The 7,072-nt window shown below is 38.6% G+C and overlaps 1 pseudogene; it reads right to left on the bottom strand.

The window, feature by feature from the left end:
- Positions 1-1,988: 1,988 nt before the first annotated feature.
- On the bottom strand, positions 1,989-2,623 carry LOC102975298 (ferritin light chain-like; annotated as a pseudogene).
- Positions 2,624-7,072: the final 4,449 nt, after the last annotated feature.

Below are 7,072 nucleotides of genomic sequence, written 5' to 3'. Positions count from 1 at the left end.
TGTTTGTTCTTTGATTCTTCTAGGTCTTTGTTAAACATTTCTTGCATCTTCTTGATCTTTGCCTCCATCCTTTTTCTGAGGTCCTGCATCATCTTCACTATCATTATTCTGAATTCTTTTTCTGGAAGGTTGCCTATCTCCACTTCATTTAGTTGTTTTTCTGCAGTTTTATCTTTTTCCTTCATCTGGTACATAGTCCTCTGCCTTTTTATTTTGTCTATCTTTCTGTGAATGTGGTTTTTGTTCCACAGGCTGCAGGATTGTAGTCCTTCTTGCTTCTGCTGTCTGCCTTCTCCATTTATCCTTTAGTAATATCCTTTAATGCATAAGCTGTGGCATACAACTTCAAATGCATTGTTCTCTTGGCTGGCATAGTCCAGGTAAGTAAAGATTAAATGATACATTTTTGATAGTTTTGGATGCATTGAAGCAGTAAGTTCAATTTAATAGTAGTCTGAATTGAATTAAGAATTTAGAAGAACAAAGTCTAGAAAGTCATTGACTTACAAAAATTTGTTGTTGGCTTGATGAAAATGTCATAACTAGTTTTGGGGTATGTGTGTTTATAAAGGAAATAATATAGCATGATGGTTAATGTAGAAATTCTAGAGTCAGCCCTGATCTTATTTCTAGTTATTAGTTCTGTGACCTTGTGAAGTCTCTTAATGTCTATAACCCTTAATATTCTCATTTCTAAATAGGGTTGAATATAAAGAGCTTGGCATAATGTTTGTCAAATTACAGGGCACAATAAAGTATTACGCTATGTGACAGAGTCACAATGTATTTGAAAATGGGTGGCAAACAGTAAAGCACTATATAAATGTGAGGTGCTCTTGCCACATGACTTTCATGAGAAACATGTAGATTTCCTGCACAGAGCTGAGATGGGGATATTGTCAACCAGACATTATTTGTATTGCCAGTGGCTCAATAAGTGGGAGAAAGGGTTAGCTACAAGTAACAAAATATAGAATTTCATTATATTAAAGATTAGCTCAGGGCTTCCCTGGTGGCGCAGTGGTTGCGCGTCCGCCTGCCGGTGCAGGGGAACTGGGTTCGCGCCCCGGTCTGGGAGGATCCCACGTGCCGCGGAGCAGCTGGGCCTGTGAGCCATGGCCGCTGAGCCTGCGCATCCGTAGCCTGTGCTCCGCAACGGGAGAGGCCACAGCAGAGGGAGGCCCGCATACCACAAAAAAAAAAAAAAAAAAAGATTAGCTCAATATAAGGCTTTTTATTGGTTTGTTTGTTTTTAACCTGAAAGTATGAATAAGCAACCAAGAATCAATATTCTGAAAATGCATCGGGGGGTAAATGAGTCTTAGAGAGTATGATCTTCCTGAAGCAATTCTAGTATAGCTAAGATCTTGGCTACTGTTGAAGCATGTATGTGGGACAGAGGGTATAAATACAAATTCCTTAGCATGATATTTAAGGTCTTCACAATCTTTTCCCTGACACGTTTCCAGTTTTTCTTTGCAGTATATCCTTCCATATTCCATAATCTTCACTGTCTCTGTCCAAGCCATGCATATGCAGACATCTTTGTCTCTGTTTCGCCTAAAATATCTTCTCTCTCTTCCTCACAATTGTATTTGACATAATACTTAATCAATAACTAGAAAATCCTGAAAGCTTTTCTGGTTTCACTTTTGGAGATCATAACGTCTCTCCCTGTGTCTCCCAATCATATTTCTTTTACCTCCATTTGTACAAATATGTCACTTTACTTTGAATTACAGTTATTTGTGTTTCTTTTCTTTCTCTCTTTCTTTCTTTTTGCTTCAAAAAGCTTTACTGTTTCCATTTGGTCCAAGGCTTGGATGAGTGTGCTCCAGAGTGGTTAAAAAGCTGCCTAGTGGCTGCAGAGAGGGGCTTCAGGCAGAAGCCCTGACACCAGAGAGGGCTCCTCAAAGGCCACTGGGCTCCAGAGACTCCTAGTCATGCTTGAGGGTGAGCCTTTCTAAGGGATTCTTGCTCAGGCAAGCCTAGAGATCAGCCAGCCTGCAGAGGTTGGTCAGGTGGTCACCCATCTTGATGAGTTTCACTTCATCTTGGAAGTGGCTCTGTAGGAAGTCACAGAGGTGGGGGCCTGCACAGGCAGAACCCAGGGCATGCAGATCCAAAAGGGCCTGGTTCAGGTTCTTCTCCATGAGAATGGCAGCTTCCATAGTGTCCTGGGTTTTATCCCACTCATTTTGAGATGGGTTCTGCACATCCTGGAAGAGGGCATGACCACTGTGCTGCTTTTGCATTTTCAAGAGACTCTTGGGACCCTCGCACTTCTCCTCAGCCAATTCATGGAAAAAGTGGCCCATGCCCTTCAGAGCCATATAGTTGCAGTCGAAATAGAAGTCCAAAGAGAGGTAGGTGTAGGAGGCCTGCAGGTGCACGTTGACCAGGCGGTTGATGGCGACCTCCACCTCGATGGAATAATTCTCACAAATCTGGGAGCTCATGATTGATCGGTAATAAGAAGGTAAGCTCAAAAAATGGTGTTGGCTAGTCCTGTGACGAAGGATAGCTGAGTGGCTGATTCCAAAGGTTGTGACTGGAAAAAAGGTTGGAGAGTGGTCAGAGGCTGGAGCAAGGGATGTCCCTGGGGTCTGTTCCATCCAAACATCGTTGGAGCAAGGGAGAGATCTGTGGGACTGCTGAGTGCACTGCTTATTTGTGTTTATTATTCTTTTACTTGAAGGCCAGCTCCTTGAGGGCAAGTTCCTTAAGATCATCCTCTGTGTCTTCTGGTCTCCATAGCCCCTCAGTGCCTGGTCCAAAGCTTTGCACACAATGAGAACTAAGAAATGATTTTTGGATTGAATTGAAATCAGACTTCTTTGAATAAAGTCCATTACCTATGGGAGTATTCCTTCTGAGGTTTTGAGACATATCAGCTTTCCAAATGGCCTTAACAGTTAGCAATAGTCATTGTAATCTTTGATGGTTTCAGAGAAAGGGGACTTGTAAAAAACTTTGCTCTTATCAGTGAAAATGATCAGGCTGATATTGGGTATTAGAAAACCTATAACCTAATAATTTTGCTTACATCATTGGAAAAGGAACCTCACTAAAAATAGTGGCAGCTGTTCCCTTAATGATACATTAATCCAGAAGCCTGTGGCCTTCTGCAATCTGTTAACATTGCTGAGGACAGAAAATTTTAACATCACAATTTTTGGTAAGTTTTTTAGATATATTTGAAGAAACATATGTATTGAGCCTCTACTATGAGCCATACGGTGTTCTAGTCTCTAATGTGACATTTGATCAAGACATAGCTAAAAACCATTTTATTTAGAAGACTGAATGCCAGACTTTGTCTTGTGATTTAAAGCAATGAAAATGAATTCACCTATATGGACTTTTTCATATGTCTTTAATGTATGCATTACTTTCTTCTCATTTAGTGTTTTTCCTTTAGAATTTTTATATTTATCTCATCTATATAAATATAGAATTTCCTTTTAAAAATTTCTTTATCACTTATTACAACTAGTATCTAAAAACAATACTTTTTCCCTTATTGTTCCATGCTGTGTTTTAATTATTCTACCTTTTTAAAATTAATTTTGATTGGAGTATAGTTGATTTACAATGTTGTATACCATTTTTTACTTAAACTTCAAGAAAGTGAAGAAATTTGCACTAAGGTGTAAATAAGAGGTCCAAGTTATGCTAAGCATATGAAATGAAGTTAATGAGAACCTAGCAATGTTGAATTAATTTTAAAAATACTTTCTTTATAAGATCCTTATGGATCAAATAAACTACAAAAGGAAACAAGTAAGTAATGCTAAAAGGAAACAATAAAGGAAAATGGAAAATAAAACATATGGGCTATAAAAAATAGTGATTAAAATAGCACACAAAGGTGGATGGATATGAGCCTTTTGAAGGATAACAGATAAAGAAATATTGGCAGTCAGTAATTCTTAAAATGACAACATTCATTTAAATACTTAGGCACCTGTGGCTTCCTGGAATTATGTCAATTTATAACCATTCATTTATCCATTTATTTATTTACCAAGCATTTATTTTACTATTTTTTTTCATTTTTGTTTCATTCATCCAACATAGATTATAGATTTCAGGTTTCAGAGATGATGACAACTAGTTGTAACTTGATATAGTAAAGCAACTGAAATATACAAAATTTCTATAAATAACATCTTGTAATAGAATGGTGACAGTATATTTTCTTTCTCATGGATATTCATTAGGTTAAAACATTTAAAAAGGAGGCAGTGGTTTTATGTCTTGGGAATTCTTTTATAGGAAGTGTACATTTCCTATAATAAATACTTGGGCCCTAATAAAGCTGTTAAAAATAAATGAAATAAATGGTTATTTTTTAAGGTAATACCAGGCAATAAATTTGAGTATGAACATATGAGGAAATAATTCTTAACAGAGGAAGCAAGGGAAAAAATTGATAACTTTAGCTGTCACTTTAAAAATGAACAAAAATACTTTGTGTTTTTGTAAATTACTCATGTCTCCTCATATTTGGGGAGAAGAATAAAATCTAAGGTAAGTAACACAAAAGTTGCTTTCCTACATCAGATATACTTTCTTCAAAGCTGGGTATATGTCAAATTCATTTTAAGGCTACTATTGGCCTTTAGCTCCACCAAAAGACCATCAGAAACACATGTTGATCATGCAAATCTGAGTTTGTTAGACTTACAGTAAGAAAGAACACCAGTATGATAGATTTTTAGCCAGGTCTGTGAAGGGAGAATTCCCAGGACCAAGTATATAGGGCCCTAGGTAATTTTTAAGGCTGATATTGCAAGGGAGGAAACGGGGATTGGCAGAATTTATAACAAAGTAGCTTTGGTTTGGTGGACATGATAAGGAGAAGGTCTTGAAGTGAGCTATTAGTCTTTATAAGTAAGCTATTTTGGTTGGTTCATAGACATCTTCTAAAGCAAGTATTTCCTATAGCAAGCTGCTAAGTTGGTTTTGCCCAGTCCCAGTTTTGTTTAGCACAGAAGCAGGAAAATATATTTAGTCTTCAAAGTTTTTAGCCCAGGAACAGTAAAGTATGATCTTATTTCTCACTGCAAATAACTTAAAATTAATTCAAAGACCAGATATTTTTCTTTTAGGGTAAGCATGCTTCTAGTTCTAGTTCATTCCTTCACCATGAAGGGATCTCAAATGACTCCTGTGCTTCTTTAGTTCTTTTGGTCCTTACAGTATTGTATTCTTGTCTCCTTTTTAAATAGTCAAACTCCCATTGTTTTATTCATGTATTTGGTTGATCTCCTCTGTTTCCAGTGTTGTGCTAGTTGTCAGGTACGCAAAGTTGAATGAATGTAATCTTGGATGAGACAAGCATGCAAACAAATACATGCAAGAACCGATAGCTTGTGCTGTTGAAACATTTTGCAGAGGGGACACAAAGAGGGTGTGGATGGTTGGACAAAGTTTTATACCGGAGCTAATGCTTGATCTGAGTTTCAAAGCATATGGAGGAAGAGGGAGAGAAAGGAAGAGAATTGTAGGTTAGAGGAACAGGTGTGTAAGTTTGGGAAACTGCCAACTAAAAAGAATGACAATTTAAAATATAAGTATTACTTATATAGAAATATTTCATTCTTGCTCACATTTTCTTTTGAACATGGGTCTTATTTCCCTAATAAATCTGAAAGGATCTTGTGCATGGAAAATCTTTTTATATCCCTCATGTCACCTAAATCTGTATCTAGAGAATGTGCAGTAAATACTCGGATTTATTTATATATGGTAACTGAGAAGACCAGGAGGAAAAATAATGTGAGTTGGATTATTTACTCTAACCAGTTTAGCAAATTACTGCTATTTTAACAGGGTTTTCAGTGGGTAGAAGACACATGGGTGATTCCTATAGTAATTCAAGCAAGAAGCTCTCCTCAGCTCTATAATTAATGATTGTGCCCAATATTCAGGGCCAGATTATTAATAACTCATAAGAAAGAATATTTGCCTGATACTTATGCGCAGTAATTTTGCATGGAAAGAATGGATGCATGTGTATATCACATTAATATTACCAAGCATGGGGCTTCCCTGGTGGCGCAGTGGTTGAGAGTCCGCCTACCGATGCAGGGGACGTGGGTTCGTGCCCCGGTCCGGGAAGATCCCACATGCCGCGGAGTGGCTGGGCCCGTGAGCCATGGCCGCTGAGCCTGCGCGTCTGGAGCCTGTGCTCCGCAACGGGAGAGGCCACAACAGTGAGAGGTCCGCGTACTGCAAAAAATAAAATAAAATAAAATAAATTACCAAGCATGGAAGGAAGTCAGCTAGGGGGTTGGGGGAAAGCTTTTATGTATTAAAAAGATAGCCCTGTGAGGTTTGCTCTCCTTCTTTCTTGTAGTCTGTGATGCTGATGTGATACAGTCATGCCTGAAGCTCTGGTAGCTGAGTTCTTTCATCGAGGTTACAATAGCATAAACACCAAAAAGCCCAAAAACTGAAAATGGCTGAGCAAGAGGTTATGAATAGGCTGCGTTTTTGATGACTTTGAGTTGAGGAACCAATCCTGGGCTTCCTAGCTCCAGACTTCTCCTCATGAAAGACTATTAAATTGCTTAAAGAACTGTTGGTCAGGTCCCAAAAATCTTGCAGGGATAAGCTTTCCTTACTGAACCAATCCCAGTATATGCCTCTTACTAGATTTTCAATGACTATTTGTGTAAGGAGTGTTACTGAACTCAGAGGGGCTGTGGGTTAAATTGTGTTAGTCTGCTGGGACTGCCATAACGGAAGATCACGGAGTGGCTGGCTTAAACAACAAATTCATTTTCTAACAATTCTGGAGGCCAGAAGTCAAAGATCAAGGTGTGGACATGTTTGCTTTCTCCTGAGGCCCCTTTCCTTGACTTGTAGATGGTCACCTTCTTGCATTGGCCTTATATGTCCTTTCGTCTATACATGAATATCCCTGGTGTTTCTCTGTGTATCCTAATCTGTTGTTTTTGTTTGTTTGTTTGTTTGTTTGTGGTACGCGGGCCTCTCACTGTTGTGGCCTCTCCACTGTTGTGGCCTGCTCCCGTTGCGGAGCACAGGCTCCGGACGCGCAGGC

The sequence above is a fragment of the Physeter macrocephalus genome, chromosome 1 (genome assembly GCF_002837175.3).
Source record: "Physeter macrocephalus isolate SW-GA chromosome 1, ASM283717v5, whole genome shotgun sequence".
Taxonomy (NCBI): Eukaryota; Metazoa; Chordata; class Mammalia; order Artiodactyla; family Physeteridae; genus Physeter; species Physeter macrocephalus.
Note: the sequence above shows the minus strand (reverse complement) of the source record. Positions and strands in the feature narration are given on the sequence as shown.